This window comes from Hyla sarda, unplaced genomic scaffold (genome assembly GCF_029499605.1).
Source record: "Hyla sarda isolate aHylSar1 unplaced genomic scaffold, aHylSar1.hap1 scaffold_884, whole genome shotgun sequence".
Classification (NCBI taxonomy): Eukaryota; Metazoa; Chordata; class Amphibia; order Anura; family Hylidae; genus Hyla; species Hyla sarda.
The window spans coordinates 24,021-41,800 of NW_026610913.1; the positions used below are offsets into that span (position 1 = coordinate 24,021).

Here is a 17,780-nt window from a genome sequence, read left to right on the forward strand (position 1 = left end):
GCAACAACTTAATGGCTTCTTTTTTTGTAGATCTCTTTTTAAAATTCCATCTTTATTTCCATGGAGACTCTGGAGACTTAAGACTTTGGTTTCTTTCTACCTTTAAGGTTCCTTACGCTCCCTCTAGGATTTTAGCTCCTTTTTCCTTAGTTTTCTAACTAATGACTTTGGGAAAAAGGGTCCCAGGTGACAAAATCAGTCGCTGAACGTCTACGTTATGCTCTGCTGCAAACTAATGTCAGGAATCCATTAAATAAGGCTCTGTCCGTGGGCATCTCCCGTACGGACGTTTGTTTCCCCTGGCCAATCTCAGCGGGCTCCTTTCGGCATGTGGTTTCGGCCTATTCGCTCCATGGATTGGGGATATCTACAGAGTTTTTCAGCTTAAACCTTCAGGAAACTGAGGTAGGATAAGTGTGGGTTCTCTCTGTGCAACGACTTAATGGCTTCTTTTTTTGTAAATCTCTTTTTAAAATTCCATCTTTATTTCCATGGAGACTCTGGAGACTCTGGAGACTTAAGACTTTGGATTCCTTTTTCCTGAGTTTTCTTTGGTGCACAAAGAAAACAATTGCCTCCCCGTCGGGGAATCGAACCCCGGTCTCCCGCGTGACAGGCGGGGATACTCACCACTATACTAACGAGGAATGGGTATGGTGCTTGCCATCACGGTAACCTGCTTAAATGAAGACAGCAGCAATTTCCACCCACCAGATCTAGGCAGTAGGGAGAAAAAGGAGTTTGAGACTGGTACGGTCAAAAAAGAGGAGACGGACTGGCCCGTACGGGGATCGAACCCGCGACCTTGGCGTTATTAGCACCACGCTCTAACCAGCTGAGCTAACCGGCCATGTTGCGCATGTCGGCTGCCCCGGCCGACACCAGTGGGGATCTCACATGTGTCACAGTCCTTAGAATAGGTACTGATAGCAGTGTGGAGAAAGGGAAGGGTGTCTCTTTCTCTGTCCTTGTCAGAGGCGACATCACGAGTGCTAGGGCTGACTGTGAACTGGGAACTGTATTCGAAACTTTATTCCACAAGAGAAGGAATCAGAAAGTATAGGAAATAACACGGCACCTGGAAGAGTTTGCAATCTAAAAGCCATAGGCCTTAGGCATGGGCTACACGGGGCCTTGTTGTAGCGCCAGTGATTGAGGGAAAGCTGCAGTCCGCATTTCAGCTGCAACTAACTCATGACTTTGGGCAAACGGGTCCCAGGTGACGAAATCAGTCGCTGACCGTCTACTTTACAAGTTATTGACTCTGGTATATGCTGTGCTGCAAACTAATGTCAGGAATCCATTGGATAAGGCTCTGGCCGTGGGCATCTCCCGTACGGACGTTTGTTTCCCCTGGCCAATCTCAGCGGACTCCTTTCGGCATGTGGTTTCGGCCTATTCGCTCCATGGATTGGGGATATCTACAGAGTTTTTCAGCTTAAACCTTAAGGAAACTGAGGTAGGATAAGTGTGGGTTCTCTCGGTGCAACAACTTAATGGCTTCTTTTTTTGTAGATCTCTTTTTAAATTTCCATCTTTATTTCCATGGAGTCTTTGGAGACTTAAGACTTTGGTTTCTTTCTACCTTTAAGGTTCCTTACGCTCCCTCTAGGATTTTACCTCCTTTTTCCTTAGTTTTCTAACTCATGACTTTGGGAAAAAGGGTCCCAGGTGACAAAATCAGTCGCTGAACGTCTACGTTATGCTCTGCTGCAAACTAATGTCAGGAATCCATTAAATAAGGCTCTGTCCGTGGGCATCTCCCGTACGGACGTTTGTTTCCCCTGGCCAATCTCAGCGGGCTCCTTTCGGCATGTGGTTTCGGCCTATTCGCTCCATGGATTGGGGATATCTACAGAGTTTTTCAGCTTAAACCTTCAGGAAACTGAGGTAGGATAAGTGTGGGTTCTCTCTGTGCAACGACTTAATGGCTTCTTTTTTTGTAGATCTCTTTTTAAAATTCCATCTTTATTTCCATGGAGACTCTGGAGACTCTGGAGATTTAAGACTTTGGATTCCTTTTTCCTGAGTTTTCTTTGGTGCACAAAGAAAACAATTGCCTCCCCGTCGGGGAATCGAACCCCGGTCTCCCGCGTGACAGGCGGGGATACTCACCACTATACTAACGAGGAATGGGTATGGTGCTTGCCATCACGGTAACCTGCTTAAATGAAGACAGCAGCAATTTCCACCCACCAGATCTAGGCAGTAGGGAGAAAAAGGAGTTTGAGACTGGTACGGTCAAAAAAGAGGAGACGGACTGGCCCGTACGGGGATCGAACCCGCGACCTTGGCGTTATTAGCACCACGCTCTAACCAGCTGAGCTAACCGGCCATGTTGCGCATGTCGGCTGCCCCGGCCGACACCAGTGGGGATCTCACATGTGTCCCAGTCCTTAGAATAGGTACTGATAGCAGTACCTATAGGTACTTAAACCTTCAGGAAACTGAGGTAGGATAAGTGTGGGTTCTCTCTGTGCAACGACTTAATGGCTTCTTTTTTTGTAGATCTCTTTTTAAAATTCTATCTTTATTTCCATGGAGACTCTGGAGACTCTGGAGACTTAAGACTTTGGATTCCTTTTTCCTGAGTTTTCTCTGGTGCACAAAGAAAACAATTGCCCCCCCGTCGGGGAATCGAACCCCGGTCTCCCGCGTGACAGGCGGGGATACTTACCACTATACTAACGAGGAATGGGTATGGTGCTTGCCATCACGGTAACCTGCTTAAATGAAGACAGCAGCAATTTCCACCCACCAGATCTAGGCAGTAGGGAGAAAAAGGAGTTTGAGACTGGTACGGTCAAAAAAGAGGAGACGGACTGGCCCGCACGGGGATCGAACCCGCGACCTTGGCGTTATTAGCACCACGCTCTAACCAGCTGAGCTAACCGGCCATGTTGCGCATGTCGGCTGCCCCGGCCGACACCAGTGGGGATCTCACATGTGTCCCAGTCCTTAGAATAGGTACTGATAGCAGTGTGGAGAAAGGGAAGGGTGTCTCTTTCTCTGTCCTTGTCAGAGGCGACATCACGAGTGCTAGGGCTGACTGTGAACTGGGAACTGTATTCGAAACTTTATTCCACAAGAGAAGGAATCAGAAAGTATAGGAAATAACACGGCACCTGGAAGAGTTTGCAATCTAAAAGCCATAGGCCTTAGGCATGGGCTACACGGGGCCTTGTTGTAGCGCCAGTGATTGAGGGAAAGCTGCAGTCCGCATTTCAGCTGCAACTAACTCATGACTTTGGGCAAACGGGTCCCAGGTGACGAAATCAGTCGCTGACCGTCTACTTTACAAGTTATTGACTCTGGTATATGCTGTGCTGCAAACTAATGTCAGGAATCCATTGGATAAGGCTCTGGCCGTGGGCATCTCCCATACGGACGTTTGTTTCCCCTGGCCAATCTCAGCGGGCTCCATTCGGCATGTGGTTTCGGCCTATTCGCTCCATGGATTGGGGATATCTACAGAGTTTTTCAGCTTAAACCTTAAGGAAACTGAGGTAGGATAAGTGTGGGTTCTCTCGGTGCAACAACTTAATGGCTTCTTTTTTTGTAGATCTCTTTTTAAATTTCCATCTTTATTTCCATGGAGTCTCTGGAGACTTAAGACTTTGGTTTCTTTCTACCTTTAAGGTTCCTTACGCTCCCTCTAGGATTTTACCTCCTTTTTCCTTAGTTTTCTAACTCATGACTTTGGGAAAAAGGGTCCCAGGTGACAAAATCAGTCGCTGAACGTCTACGTTATGCTCTGCTGCAAACTAATGTCAGGAATCCATTAAATAAGGCTCTGTCCGTGGGCATCTCCCGTACGGACGTTTGTTTCCCCTGGCCAATCTCAGCGGGCTCCTTTCGGCATGTGGGCAGAGCAGTAGGGAGAAAAAGGAGTTTGAGACTGGTACGGTCAAAAAAGAGGAGACGGACTGGCCCGTACGGGGATAGAACCCGCGACCTTGGCGTTATTAGCACCACGCTCTAACCAGCTGAGCTAACCGGCCATGTTGCGCATGTCGGCTGCCCCGGCCGACACCAGTGGGGATCTCACATGTGTCCCAGTCCTTAGAATAGGTACTGATAGCAGTGTGGAGAAAGGGAAGGGTGTCTCTTTCTCTGTCCTTGTCAGAGGCGACATCACGAGTGCTAGGGCTGACTTTGAACTGGGAACTGTATTCGAAACTTTATTCCACAAGAGAAGGAATCAGAAAGTATAGGAAATAACACGGCACCTGGAAGAGTTTGCAATCTAAAAGCCATAGGCCTTAGGCATGGGCTACACGGGGCCTTGTTGTAGCGCCAGTGATTGAGGGAAAGCTGCAGTCCGCATTTCAGCTGCAACTAACTCATGACTTTGGGCAAACGGGTCCCAGGTGACGAAATCAGTCGCTGACCGTCTACTTTACAAGTTATTGACTCTGGTATATGCTGTGCTGCAAACTAATGTCAGGAATCCATTGGATAAGGCTCTGGCCATGGGCATCTCCCGTACGGACGTTTGTTTCCCCTGGCCAATCTCAGCGGGCTCCTTTCGGCATGTGGTTTCGGCCTATTCGCTCCATGGATTGGGGATATCTACAGAGTTTTTCAGCTTAAACCTTAAGGAAACTGAGGTAGGATAAGTGTGGGTTCTCTCGGTGCAACAACTTAATGGCTTCTTTTTTTGTAGATCTCTTTTTAAATTTCCATCTTTATTTCCATGGAGTCTCTGGAGACTTAAGACTTTGGTTTCTTTCTACCTTTAAGGTTCCTTACGCTCCCTCTAGGATTTTACCTCCTTTTTCCTTAGTTTTCTAACTCATGACTTTGGGAAAAAGGGTCCCAGGTGACAAAATCAGTCGCTGAACGTCTACGTTATGCTCTGCTGCAAACTAATGTCAGGAATCCATTAAATAAGGCTCTGTCCGTGGGCATCTCCCGTACGGACGTTTGTTTCCCCTGGCCAATCTCAGCGGGCTCCTTTCGGCATGTGGTTTCGGCCTATTCGCTCCATGGATTGGGGATATCTACAGAGTTTTTCAGCTTAAACCTTCAGGAAACTGAGGTAGGATAAGTGTGGGTTCTCTCTGTGCAACGACTTAATGGCTTCTTTTTTTGTAGATCTCTTTTTAAAATTCCATCTTTATTTCCATGGAGACTCTGGAGACTCTGGAGACTTAAGACTTTGGATTCCTTTTTCCTGAGTTTTCTTTGGTGCACAAAGAAAACAATTGCCTCCCCGTCGGGGAATCGAACCCCGGTCTCTCGCGTGACAGGCGGGGATACTCACCACTATACTAACGAGGAATGGGTATGGTGCTTGCCATCACGGTAACCTGCTTAAATGAAGACAGCAGCAATTTCCACCCACCAGATCTAGGCAGTAGGGAGAAAAAGGAGTTTGAGACTGGTACGGTCAAAAAAGAGGAGACGGACTGGCCCGTACGGGGATCGAACCCGCGACCTTGGCGTTATTAGCACCACGCTCTAACCAGCTGAGCTAACCGGCCATGTTGCGCATGTCGGCTGCCCCGGCCGACACCAGTGGGGATCTCACATGTGTCCCAGTCCTTAGAATAGGTACTGATAGCAGTGTGGAGAAAGGGAAGGGTGTCTCTTTCTCTGTCCTTGTCAGAGGCGACATCACGAGTGCTAGGGCTGACTGTGAACTGGGAACTGTATTCGAAACTTTATTCCACAAGAGAAGGAATCAGAAAGTATAGGAAATAACACGGCACCTGGAAGAGTTTGCAATCTAAAAGCCATAGGCCTTAGGCATGGGCTACACGGGGCCTTGTTGTAGCGCCAGTGATTGAGGGAAAGCTGCAGTCCGCATTTCAGCTGCAACTAACTCATGACTTTGGGCAAACGGGTCCCAGGTGACGAAATCAGTCGCTGACCGTCTACTTTACAAGTTATTGACTCTGGTATATGCTGTGCTGCAAACTAATGTCAGGAATCCATTGGATAAGGCTCTGGCCGTGGGCATCTCCCGTACGGACGTTTGTTTCCCCTGGCCAATCTCAGCGGGCTCCTTTCGGCATGTGGTTTCGGCCTATTCGCTCCATGGATTGGGGATATCTACAGAGTTTTTCAGCTTAAACCTTAAGGAAACTGAGGTAGGATAAGTGTGGGTTCTCTCGGTGCAACGACTTAATGGCTTCTTTTTTTGTAGATCTCTTTTTAAATTTCCATCTTTATTTCCATGGAGTCTCTGGAGACTTAAGACTTTGGTTTCTTTCTACCTTTAAGGTTCCTGACGCTCTCTCTAGGATTTTACCTCCTTTTTCCTTAGTTTTCTAACTCATGACTTTGGGAAAACGGGTCCCAGGTGACAAAATCAGTCGCTGAACGTCTACGTTATGCTCTGCTGCAAACTAATGTCAGGAATCCATTAAATAAGGCTCTGTCCGTGGGCATCTCCCATACGGACGTTTGTTTCCCCTGGCCAATCTCAGCGGGCTCCTTTCGGCATGTGGTTTCGGCCTATTCGCTCCATGGATTGGGGATATCTACAGAGTTTTTCAGCTTAAACCTTCAGGAAACTGAGGTAGGATAAGTGTGGGTTCTCTCTGTGCAACGACTTAATGGCTTCTTTTTTTGTAGATCTCTTTTTAAAATTCCATCTTTATTTCCATGGAGACTCTGGAGACTCTGGAGACTTAAGACTCCTTTTTCCTGAGTTTTCTTTGGTGCACAAAGAAAACAATTGCCTCCCCGTCGGGGAATCGAACCCCGGTCTCCCGCGTGACAGGCGGGGATACTCACCACTATACTAACGAGGAATGGGTATGGTGCTTGCCATCACGGTAACCTGCTTAAATGAAGACAGCAGCAATTTCCACCCACCAGATCTAGGCAGTAGGGAGAAAAAGGAGTTTGAGACTGGTACGGTCAAAAAAGAGGAGACGGACTGGCCCGTACGGGGATCGAACCCGCGACCTTGGCGTTATTAGCACCACGCTCTAACCAGCTGAGCTAACCGGCCATGCTGCGCATGTCGGCTGCCCCGGCCGACACCAGTGGGGATCTCACATGTGTCCCAGTCCTTAGAATAGGTACTGATAGCAGTGTGGAGAAAGGGAAGGGTGTCTCTTTCTCTGTCCTTGTCAGAGGCGACATCACGAGTGCTAGGGCTGACTGTGAACTGGGAACTGTATTCGAAACTTTATTCCACAAGAGAAGGAATCAGAAAGTATAGGAAATAACACGGCACCTGGAAGAGTTTGCAATCTAAAAGCCATAGGCCTTAGGCATGGGCTACACGGGGCCTTGTTGTAGCGCCAGTGATTGAGGGAAAGCTGCAGTCCGCATTTCAGCTGCAACTAACTCATGACTTTGGGCAAACGGGTCCCAGGTGACGAAATCAGTCGCTGACCGTCTACTTTACAAGTTATTGACTCTGGTATATGCTGTGCTGCAAACTAATGTCAGGAATCCATTGGATAAGGCTCTGGCCGTGGGCATCTCCCATACGGACGTTTGTTTCCCCTGGCCAATCTCAGCGGGCTCCATTCGGCATGTGGTTTCGGCCTATTCGCTCCATGGATTGGGGATATCTACAGAGTTTTTCAGCTTAAACCTTAAGGAAACTGAGGTAGGATAAGTGTGGGTTCTCTCGGTGCAACAACTTAATGGCTTCTTTTTTTGTAGATCTCTTTTTAAATTTCCATCTTTATTTCCATGGAGTCTCTGGAGACTTAAGACTTTGGTTTCTTTCTACCTTTAAGGTTCCTTACGCTCCCTCTAGGATTTTACCTCCTTTTTCCTTAGTTTTCTAACTCATGACTTTGGGAAAAAGGGTCCCAGGTGACAAAATCAGTCGCTGAACGTCTACGTTATGCTCTGCTGCAAACTAATGTCAGGAATCCATTAAATAAGGCTCTGTCCGTGGGCATCTCCCGTACGGACGTTTGTTTCCCCTGGCCAATCTCAGCGGGCTCCTTTCGGCATGTGGGCAGAGCAGTAGGGAGAAAAAGGAGTTTGAGACTGGTACGGTCAAAAAAGAGGAGACGGACTGGCCCGTACGGGGATCGAACCCGCGACCTTGGCGTTATTAGCACCACGCTCTAACCAGCTGAGCTAACCGGCCATGTTGCGCATGTCGGCTGCCCCGGCCGACACCAGTGGGGATCTCACATGTGTCCCAGTCCTTAGAATAGGTACTGATAGCAGTGTGGAGAAAGGGAAGGGTGTCTCTTTCTCTGTCCTTGTCAGAGGCGACATCACGAGTGCTAGGGCTGACTTTGAACTGGGAACTGTATTCGAAACTTTATTCCACAAGAGAAGGAATCAGAAAGTATAGGAAATAACACGGCACCTGGAAGAGTTTGCAATCTAAAAGCCATAGGCCTTAGGCATGGGCTACACGGGGCCTTGTTGTAGCGCCAGTGATTGAGGGAAAGCTGCAGTCCGCATTTCAGCTGCAACTAACTCATGACTTTGGGCAAACGGGTCCCAGGTGACGAAATCAGTCGCTGACCGTCTACTTTACAAGTTATTGACTCTGGTATATGCTGTGCTGCAAACTAATGTCAGGAATCCATTGGATAAGGCTCTGGCCATGGGCATCTCCCGTACGGACGTTTGTTTCCCCTGGCCAATCTCAGCGGGCTCCTTTCGGCATGTGGTTTCGGCCTATTCGCTCCATGGATTGGGGATATCTACAGAGTTTTTCAGCTTAAACCTTAAGGAAACTGAGGTAGGATAAGTGTGGGTTCTCTCGGTGCAACAACTTAATGGCTTCTTTTTTTGTAGATCTCTTTTTAAATTTCCATCTTTATTTCCATGGAGTCTCTGGAGACTTAAGACTTTGGTTTCTTTCTACCTTTAAGGTTCCTTACGCTCCCTCTAGGATTTTACCTCCTTTTTCCTTAGTTTTCTAACTCATGACTTTGGGAAAAAGGGTCCCAGGTGACAAAATCAGTCGCTGAACGTCTACGTTATGCTCTGCTGCAAACTAATGTCAGGAATCCATTAAATAAGGCTCTGTCCGTGGGCATCTCCCGTACGGACGTTTGTTTCCCCTGGCCAATCTCAGCGGGCTCCTTTCGGCATGTGGTTTCGGCCTATTCGCTCCATGGATTGGGGATATCTACAGAGTTTTTCAGCTTAAACCTTCAGGAAACTGAGGTAGGATAAGTGTGGGTTCTCTCTGTGCAACGACTTAATGGCTTCTTTTTTTGTAGATCTCTTTTTAAAATTCCATCTTTATTTCCATGGAGACTCTGGAGACTCTGGAGACTTAAGACTTTGGATTCCTTTTTCCTGAGTTTTCTTTGGTGCACAAAGAAAACAATTGCCTCCCCGTCGGGGAATCGAACCCCGGTCTCTCGCGTGACAGGCGGGGATACTCACCACTATACTAACGAGGAATGGGTATGGTGCTTGCCATCACGGTAACCTGCTTAAATGAAGACAGCAGCAATTTCCACCCACCAGATCTAGGCAGTAGGGAGAAAAAGGAGTTTGAGACTGGTACGGTCAAAAAAGAGGAGACGGACTGGCCCGTACGGGGATCGAACCCGCGACCTTGGCGTTATTAGCACCACGCTCTAACCAGCTGAGCTAACCGGCCATGTTGCGCATGTCGGCTGCCCCGGCCGACACCAGTGGGGATCTCACATGTGTCCCAGTCCTTAGAATAGGTACTGATAGCAGTGTGGAGAAAGGGAAGGGTGTCTCTTTCTCTGTCCTTGTCAGAGGCGACATCACGAGTGCTAGGGCTGACTGTGAACTGGGAACTGTATTCGAAACTTTATTCCACAAGAGAAGGAATCAGAAAGTATAGGAAATAACACGGCACCTGGAAGAGTTTGCAATCTAAAAGCCATAGGCCTTAGGCATGGGCTACACGGGGCCTTGTTGTAGCGCCAGTGATTGAGGGAAAGCTGCAGTCCGCATTTCAGCTGCAACTAACTCATGACTTTGGGCAAACGGGTCCCAGGTGACGAAATCAGTCGCTGACCGTCTACTTTACAAGTTATTGACTCTGGTATATGCTGTGCTGCAAACTAATGTCAGGAATCCATTGGATAAGGCTCTGGCCGTGGGCATCTCCCGTACGGACGTTTGTTTCCCCTGGCCAATCTCAGCGGGCTCCTTTCGGCATGTGGTTTCGGCCTATTCGCTCCATGGATTGGGGATATCTACAGAGTTTTTCAGCTTAAACCTTAAGGAAACTGAGGTAGGATAAGTGTGGGTTCTCTCGGTGCAACGACTTAATGGCTTCTTTTTTTGTAGATCTCTTTTTAAATTTCCATCTTTATTTCCATGGAGTCTCTGGAGACTTAAGACTTTGGTTTCTTTCTACCTTTAAGGTTCCTGACGCTCTCTCTAGGATTTTACCTCCTTTTTCCTTAGTTTTCTAACTCATGACTTTGGGAAAACGGGTCCCAGGTGACAAAATCAGTCGCTGAACGTCTACGTTATGCTCTGCTGCAAACTAATGTCAGGAATCCATTAAATAAGGCTCTGTCCGTGGGCATCTCCCATACGGACGTTTGTTTCCCCTGGCCAATCTCAGCGGGCTCCTTTCGGCATGTGGTTTCGGCCTATTCGCTCCATGGATTGGGGATATCTACAGAGTTTTTCAGCTTAAACCTTCAGGAAACTGAGGTAGGATAAGTGTGGGTTCTCTCTGTGCAACGACTTAATGGCTTCTTTTTTTGTAGATCTCTTTTTAAAATTCCATCTTTATTTCCATGGAGACTCTGGAGACTCTGGAGACTTAAGACTCCTTTTTCCTGAGTTTTCTTTGGTGCACAAAGAAAACAATTGCCTCCCCGTCGGGGAATCGAACCCCGGTCTCCCGCGTGACAGGCGGGGATACTCACCACTATACTAACGAGGAATGGGTATGGTGCTTGCCATCACGGTAACCTGCTTAAATGAAGACAGCAGCAATTTCCACCCACCAGATCTAGGCAGTAGGGAGAAAAAGGAGTTTGAGACTGGTACGGTCAAAAAAGAGGAGACGGACTGGCCCTTACGGGGATCGAACCCGCGACCTTGGCGTTATTAGCACCACGCTCTAACCAGCTGAGCTAACCGGCCATGCTGCGCATGTCGGCTGCCCCGGCCGACACCAGTGGGGATCTCACATGTGTCCCAGTCCTTAGAATAGGTACTGATAGCAGTGTGGAGAAAGGGAAGGGTGTCTCTTTCTCTGTCCTTGTCAGAGGCGACATCACGAGTGCTAGGGCTGACTGTGAACTGGGAACTGTATTCGAAACTTTATTCCACAAGAGAAGGAAGCAGAAAGTATAGGAAATAACACGGCACCTGGAAGAGTTTGCAATCTAAAAGCCATAGGCCTTAGGCATGGGCTACACGGGGCCTTGTTGTAGCGCCAGTGATTGAGGGAAAGCTGCAGTCCGCATTTCAGCTGCAACTAACTCATGACTTTGGGCAAACGGGTCCCAGGTGACGAAATCAGTCGCTGACCGTCTACTTTACAAGTTATTGACTCTGGTATATGCTGTGCTGCAAACTAATGTCAGGAATCCATTGGATAAGGCTCTGGCCGTGGGCATCTCCCATACGGACGTTTGTTTCCCCTGGCCAATCTCAGCGGGCTCCATTCGGCATGTGGTTTCGGCCTATTCGCTCCATGGATTGGGGATATCTACAGAGTTTTTCAGCTTAAACCTTAAGGAAACTGAGGTAGGATAAGTGTGGGTTCTCTCGGTGCAACAACTTAATGGCTTCTTTTTTTGTAGATCTCTTTTTAAATTTCCATCTTTATTTCCATGGAGTCTCTGGAGACTTAAGACTTTGGTTTCTTTCTACCTTTAAGGTTCCTTACGCTCCCTCTAGGATTTTACCTCCTTTTTCCTTAGTTTTCTAACTCATGACTTTGGGAAAAAGGGTCCCAGGTGACAAAATCAGTCGCTGAACGTCTACGTTATGCTCTGCTGCAAACTAATGTCAGGAATCCATTAAATAAGGCTCTGTCCGTGGGCATCTCCCGTACGGACGTTTGTTTCCCCTGGCCAATCTCAGCGGGCTCCTTTCGGCATGTGGGCAGAGCAGTAGGGAGAAAAAGGAGTTTGAGACTGGTACGGTCAAAAAAGAGGAGACGGACTGGCCCGTACGGGGATCGAACCCGCGACCTTGGCGTTATTAGCACCACGCTCTAACCAGCTGAGCTAACCGGCCATGTTGCGCATGTCGGCTGCCCCGGCCGACACCAGTGGGGATCTCACATGTGTCCCAGTCCTTAGAATAGGTACTGATAGCAGTGTGGAGAAAGGGAAGGGTGTCTCTTTCTCTGTCCTTGTCAGAGGCGACATCACGAGTGCTAGGGCTGACTTTGAACTGGGAACTGTATTCGAAACTTTATTCCACAAGAGAAGGAATCAGAAAGTATAGGAAATAACACGGCACCTGGAAGAGTTTGCAATCTAAAAGCCATAGGCCTTAGGCATGGGCTACACGGGGCCTTGTTGTAGCGCCAGTGATTGAGGGAAAGCTGCAGTCCGCATTTCAGCTGCAACTAACTCATGACTTTGGGCAAACGGGTCCCAGGTGACGAAATCAGTCGCTGACCGTCTACTTTACAAGTTATTGACTCTGGTATATGCTGTGCTGCAAACTAATGTCAGGAATCCATTGGATAAGGCTCTGGCCATGGGCATCTCCCGTACGGACGTTTGTTTCCCCTGGCCAATCTCAGCGGGCTCCTTTCGGCATGTGGTTTCGGCCTATTCGCTCCATGGATTGGGGATATCTACAGAGTTTTTCAGCTTAAACCTTAAGGAAACTGAGGTAGGATAAGTGTGGGTTCTCTCGGTGCAACAACTTAATGGCTTCTTTTTTTGTAGATCTCTTTTTAAATTTCCATCTTTATTTCCATGGAGTCTCTGGAGACTTAAGACTTTGGTTTCTTTCTACCTTTAAGGTTCCTTACGCTCCCTCTAGGATTTTACCTCCTTTTTCCTTAGTTTTCTAACTCATGACTTTGGGAAAAAGGGTCCCAGGTGACAAAATCAGTCGCTGAACGTCTACGTTATGCTCTGCTGCAAACTAATGTCAGGAATCCATTAAATAAGGCTCTGTCCGTGGGCATCTCCCGTACGGACGTTTGTTTCCCCTGGCCAATCTCAGCGGGCTCCTTTCGGCATGTGGTTTCGGCCTATTCGCTCCATGGATTGGGGATATCTACAGAGTTTTTCAGCTTAAACCTTCAGGAAACTGAGGTAGGATAAGTGTGGGTTCTCTCTGTGCAACGACTTAATGGCTTCTTTTTTTGTAGATCTCTTTTTAAAATTCCATCTTTATTTCCATGGAGACTCTGGAGACTCTGGAGACTTAAGACTTTGGATTCCTTTTTCCTGAGTTTTCTTTGGTGCACAAAGAAAACAATTGCCTCCCCGTCGGGGAATCGAACCCCGGTCTCTCGCGTGACAGGCGGGGATACTCACCACTATACTAACGAGGAATGGGTATGGTGCTTGCCATCACGGTAACCTGCTTAAATGAAGACAGCAGCAATTTCCACCCACCAGATCTAGGCAGTAGGGAGAAAAAGGAGTTTGAGACTGGTACGGTCAAAAAAGAGGAGACGGACTGGCCCGTACGGGGATCGAACCCGCAACCTTGGCGTTATTAGCACCACGCTCTAACCAGCTGAGCTAACCGGCCATGTTGCGCATGTCGGCTGCCCCGGCCGACACCAGTGGGGATCTCACATGTGTCCCAGTCCTTAGAATAGGTACTGATAGCAGTGTGGAGAAAGGGAAGGGTGTCTCTTTCTCTGTCCTTGTCAGAGGCGACATCACGAGTGCTAGGGCTGACTGTGAACTGGGAACTGTATTCGAAACTTTATTCCACAAGAGAAGGAATCAGAAAGTATAGGAAATAACACGGCACCTGGAAGAGTTTGCAATCTAAAAGCCATAGGCCTTAGGCATGGGCTACACGGGGCCTTGTTGTAGCGCCAGTGATTGAGGGAAAGCTGCAGTCCGCATTTCAGCTGCAACTAACTCATGACTTTGGGCAAACGGGTCCCAGGTGACGAAATCAGTCGCTGACCGTCTACTTTACAAGTTATTGACTCTGGTATATGCTGTGCTGCAAACTAATGTCAGGAATCCATTGGATAAGGCTCTGGCCGTGGGCATCTCCCGTACGGACGTTTGTTTCCCCTGGCCAATCTCAGCGGGCTCCTTTCGGCATGTGGTTTCGGCCTATTCGCTCCATGGATTGGGGATATCTACAGAGTTTTTCAGCTTAAACCTTAAGGAAACTGAGGTAGGATAAGTGTGGGTTCTCTCGGTGCAACGACTTAATGGCTTCTTTTTTTGTAGATCTCTTTTTAAATTTCCATCTTTATTTCCATGGAGTCTCTGGAGACTTAAGACTTTGGTTTCTTTCTACCTTTAAGGTTCCTGACGCTCTCTCTAGGATTTTACCTCCTTTTTCCTTAGTTTTCTAACTCATGACTTTGGGAAAACGGGTCCCAGGTGACAAAATCAGTCGCTGAACGTCTACGTTATGCTCTGCTGCAAACTAATGTCAGGAATCCATTAAATAAGGCTCTGTCCGTGGGCATCTCCCGTACGGACGTTTGTTTCCCCTGGCCAATCTCAGCGGGCTCCTTTCGGCATGTGGTTTCGGCCTATTCGCTCCATGGATTGGGGATATCTACAGAGTTTTTCAGCTTAAACCTTCAGGAAACTGAGGTAGGATAAGTGTGGGTTCTCTCTGTGCAACGACTTAATGGCTTCTTTTTTTGTAGATCTCTTTTTAAAATTCCATCTTTATTTCCATGGAGACTCTGGAGACTTAAGACTTTGGTTTCTTTCTACCTTTAAGGTTCCTTACGCTCCCTCTAGGATTTTACCTCCTTTTTCCTTAGTTTTCTAACTAATGACTTTGGGAAAAAGGGTCCCAGGTGACAAAATCAGTCGCTGAACGTCTACGTTATGCTCTGCTGCAAACTAATGTCAGGAATCCATTAAATAAGGCTCTGTCCGTGGGCATCTCCCGTACGGACGTTTGTTTCCCCTGGCCAATCTCAGCGGGCTCCTTTCGGCATGTGGTTTCGGCCTATTCGCTCCATGGATTGGGGATATCTACAGAGTTTTTCAGCTTAAACCTTCAGGAAACTGAGGTAGGATAAGTGTGGGTTCTCTCTGTGCAACGACTTAATGGCTTCTTTTTTTGTAAATCTCTTTTTAAAATTCCATCTTTATTTCCATGGAGACTCTGGAGACTCTGGAGACTTAAGACTTTGGATTCCTTTTTCCTGAGTTTTCTTTGGTGCACAAAGAAAACAATTGCCTCCCCGTCGGGGAATCGAACCCCGGTTTCCCGCGTGACAGGCGGGGATACTCACCACTATACTAACGAGGAATGGGTATGGTGCTTGCCATCACGGTAACCTGCTTAAATGAAGACAGCAGCAATTTCCACCCACCAGATCTAGGCAGTAGGGAGAAAAAGGAGTTTGAGACTGGTACGGTCAAAAAAGAGGAGACGGACTGGCCCGTACGGGGATCGAACCCGCGACCTTGGCGTTATTAGCACCACGCTCTAACCAGCTGAGCTAACCGGCCATGTTGCGCATGTCGGCTGCCCCGGCCGACACCAGTGGGGATCTCACATGTGTCACAGTCCTTAGAATAGGTACTGATAGCAGTGTGGAGAAAGGGAAGGGTGTCTCTTTCTCTGTCCTTGTCAGAGGCGACATCACGAGTGCTAGGGCTGACTGTGAACTGGGAACTGTATTCAAAACTTTATTCCACAAGAGAAGGAATCAGAAAGTATAGGAAATAACACGGCACCTGGAAGAGTTTGCAATCTAAAAGCCATAGGCCTTAGGCATGGGCTACACGGGGCCTTGTTGTAGCGCCAGTGATTGAGGGAAAGCTGCAGTCCGCATTTCAGCTGCAACTAACTCATGACTTTGGGCACACAGGTCCCAGGTGACGAAATCAGTCGCTGACCGTCTACTTTACAAGTTATTGACTCTGGTATATGCTGTGCTGCAAACTAATGTCAGGAATCCATTGGATAAGGCTCTGGCCGTGGGCATCTCCCGTACGGACGTTTGTTTCCCCTGGCCAATCTCAGCGGGCTCCTTTCGGCATGTGGTTTCGGCCTATTCGCTCCATGGATTGGGGATATCTACAGAGTTTTTCAGCTTAAACCTTAAGGAAACTGAGGTAGGATAAGTGTGGGTTCTCTCGGTGCAACAACCTAATGGCTTCATTTTTTGTAGATCTCTTTTTAAATTTCCATCTTTATTTCCATGGAGTCTCTGGAGACTTAAGACTTTGGTTTCTTTCTACCTTTAAGGTTCCTTACGCTCCCTCTAGGATTTTACCTCCTTTTTCCTTAGTTTTCTAACTCATGACTTTGGGAAAAAGGGTCCCAGGTGACAAAATCAGTCGCTGAACGTCTACGTTATGCTCTGCTGCAAACTAATGTCAGGAATCCATTAAATAAGGCTCTGTCCGTGGGCATCTCCCGTACGGACGTTTGTTTCCCCTGGCCAATCTCAGCGGGCTCCTTTCGGCATGTGGTTTCGGCCTATTCGCTCCATGGATTGGGGATATCTACAGAGTTTTTCAGCTTAAACCTTCAGGAAACTGAGGTAGGATAAGTGTGGGTTCTCTCTGTGCAACGACTTAATGGCTTCTTTTTTTGTAGATCTCTTTTTAAAATTCCATCTTTATTTCCATGGAGACTCTGGAGACTCTGGAGACTTAAGACTTTGGATTCCTTTTTCCTGAGTTTTCTTTGGTGCATAAAGAAAACAATTGCCTCCCCGTCGGGGAATCGAACCCCGGTCTCCCGCGTGACAGGCGGGGATACTCACCACTATACTAACGAGGAATGGGTATGGTGCTTGCCATCACGGTAACCTGCTTAAATGAAGACAGCAGCAATTTCCACCCACCAGATCTAGGCAGTAGGGAGAAAAAGGAGTTTGAGACTGGTACGGTCAAAAAAGAGGAGACGGACTGGCCCGTACGGGGATCGAACCCGCGACCTTGGCGTTATTAGCACCACGCTCTAACCAGCTGAGCTAACCGGCCATGTTGCGCATGTCGGCTGCCCCGGCCGACACCAGTGGGGATCTCACATGTGTCCCAGTCCTTAGAATAGGTACTGATAGCAGTGTGGAGAAAGGGAAGGGTGTCTCTTTCTCTGTCCTTGTCAGAGGCGACATCACGAGTGCTAGGGCTGACTGTGAACTGGGAACTGTATTCGAAACTTTATTCCACAAGAGAAGGAAGCAGAAAGTATAGGAAATAACACGGCACCTGGAAGAGTTTGCAATCTAAAAGCCATAGGCCTTAGGCATGGGCTACACGGGGCCTTGTTGTAGCGCCAGTGATTGAGGGAAAGCTGCAGTCCGCATTTCAGCTGCAACTAACTCATGACTTTGGGCAAACGGGTCCCAGGTGACGAAATCAGTCGCTGACCGTCTACTTTACAAGTTATTGACTCTGGTATATGCTGTGCTGCAAACTAATGTCAGGAATCCATTGGATAAGGCTCTGGCCGTGGGCATCTCCCGTACGGACGTTTGTTTCCCCTGGCCAATCTCAGCGGGCTCCTTTCGGCATGTGGTTTCGGCCTATTCGCTCCATGGATTGGGGATATCTACAGAGTTTTTCAGCTTAAACCTTAAGGAAACTGAGGTAGGATAAGTGTGGGTTCTCTCGGTGCAACAACTTAATGGCTTCTTTTTTTGTAGATCTCTTTTTAAATTTCCATCTTTATTTCCATGGAGTCTCTGGAGACTTAAGACTTTGGTTTCTTTCTACCTTTAAGGTTCCTTACGCTCCCTC

The 17,780-nt window shown here is 47.8% G+C and overlaps 16 non-coding genes across 16 annotated transcripts; all 16 read right to left on the minus strand.

Annotated features, from left to right (window-relative positions):
- Positions 1-575: 575 nt before the first annotated feature.
- TRNAD-GUC (transfer RNA aspartic acid (anticodon GUC)) lies at positions 576-647 on the minus strand. The gene has a single exon. It is a non-coding gene; the product is annotated as a tRNA-Asp (tRNA).
- A 129-nt stretch (positions 648-776) lies between these two features.
- Positions 777-850, minus strand: TRNAI-AAU (transfer RNA isoleucine (anticodon AAU)). Its single transcript has one exon. It is a non-coding gene; the product is annotated as a tRNA-Ile (tRNA).
- Positions 851-2,060: 1,210 nt separating this feature from the next.
- TRNAD-GUC (transfer RNA aspartic acid (anticodon GUC)) lies at positions 2,061-2,132 on the minus strand. Its single transcript has one exon. It is a non-coding gene; the product is annotated as a tRNA-Asp (tRNA).
- A 129-nt stretch (positions 2,133-2,261) lies between these two features.
- Positions 2,262-2,335, minus strand: TRNAI-AAU (transfer RNA isoleucine (anticodon AAU)). Its single transcript has one exon. It is a non-coding gene; the product is annotated as a tRNA-Ile (tRNA).
- A 3,077-nt stretch (positions 2,336-5,412) lies between these two features.
- On the minus strand, positions 5,413-5,486 carry TRNAI-AAU (transfer RNA isoleucine (anticodon AAU)). The gene has a single exon. It is a non-coding gene; the product is annotated as a tRNA-Ile (tRNA).
- Positions 5,487-6,689: 1,203 nt separating this feature from the next.
- TRNAD-GUC (transfer RNA aspartic acid (anticodon GUC)) lies at positions 6,690-6,761 on the minus strand. Its single transcript has one exon. It is a non-coding gene; the product is annotated as a tRNA-Asp (tRNA).
- A 129-nt stretch (positions 6,762-6,890) lies between these two features.
- Positions 6,891-6,964, minus strand: TRNAI-AAU (transfer RNA isoleucine (anticodon AAU)). Its single transcript has one exon. It is a non-coding gene; the product is annotated as a tRNA-Ile (tRNA).
- A 1,030-nt stretch (positions 6,965-7,994) lies between these two features.
- On the minus strand, positions 7,995-8,068 carry TRNAI-AAU (transfer RNA isoleucine (anticodon AAU)). The gene has a single exon. It is a non-coding gene; the product is annotated as a tRNA-Ile (tRNA).
- Positions 8,069-9,479: 1,411 nt separating this feature from the next.
- Positions 9,480-9,553, minus strand: TRNAI-AAU (transfer RNA isoleucine (anticodon AAU)). The gene has a single exon. It is a non-coding gene; the product is annotated as a tRNA-Ile (tRNA).
- A 1,203-nt stretch (positions 9,554-10,756) lies between these two features.
- TRNAD-GUC (transfer RNA aspartic acid (anticodon GUC)) lies at positions 10,757-10,828 on the minus strand. The gene has a single exon. It is a non-coding gene; the product is annotated as a tRNA-Asp (tRNA).
- A 1,233-nt stretch (positions 10,829-12,061) lies between these two features.
- TRNAI-AAU (transfer RNA isoleucine (anticodon AAU)) lies at positions 12,062-12,135 on the minus strand. Its single transcript has one exon. It is a non-coding gene; the product is annotated as a tRNA-Ile (tRNA).
- Positions 12,136-13,546: 1,411 nt separating this feature from the next.
- Positions 13,547-13,620, minus strand: TRNAI-AAU (transfer RNA isoleucine (anticodon AAU)). The gene has a single exon. It is a non-coding gene; the product is annotated as a tRNA-Ile (tRNA).
- A 1,641-nt stretch (positions 13,621-15,261) lies between these two features.
- TRNAD-GUC (transfer RNA aspartic acid (anticodon GUC)) lies at positions 15,262-15,333 on the minus strand. The gene has a single exon. It is a non-coding gene; the product is annotated as a tRNA-Asp (tRNA).
- Positions 15,334-15,462: 129 nt separating this feature from the next.
- Positions 15,463-15,536, minus strand: TRNAI-AAU (transfer RNA isoleucine (anticodon AAU)). The gene has a single exon. It is a non-coding gene; the product is annotated as a tRNA-Ile (tRNA).
- Positions 15,537-16,746: 1,210 nt separating this feature from the next.
- Positions 16,747-16,818, minus strand: TRNAD-GUC (transfer RNA aspartic acid (anticodon GUC)). The gene has a single exon. It is a non-coding gene; the product is annotated as a tRNA-Asp (tRNA).
- Positions 16,819-16,947: 129 nt separating this feature from the next.
- Positions 16,948-17,021, minus strand: TRNAI-AAU (transfer RNA isoleucine (anticodon AAU)). Its single transcript has one exon. It is a non-coding gene; the product is annotated as a tRNA-Ile (tRNA).
- Between the last annotated feature and the right edge of the window lie 759 nt (positions 17,022-17,780).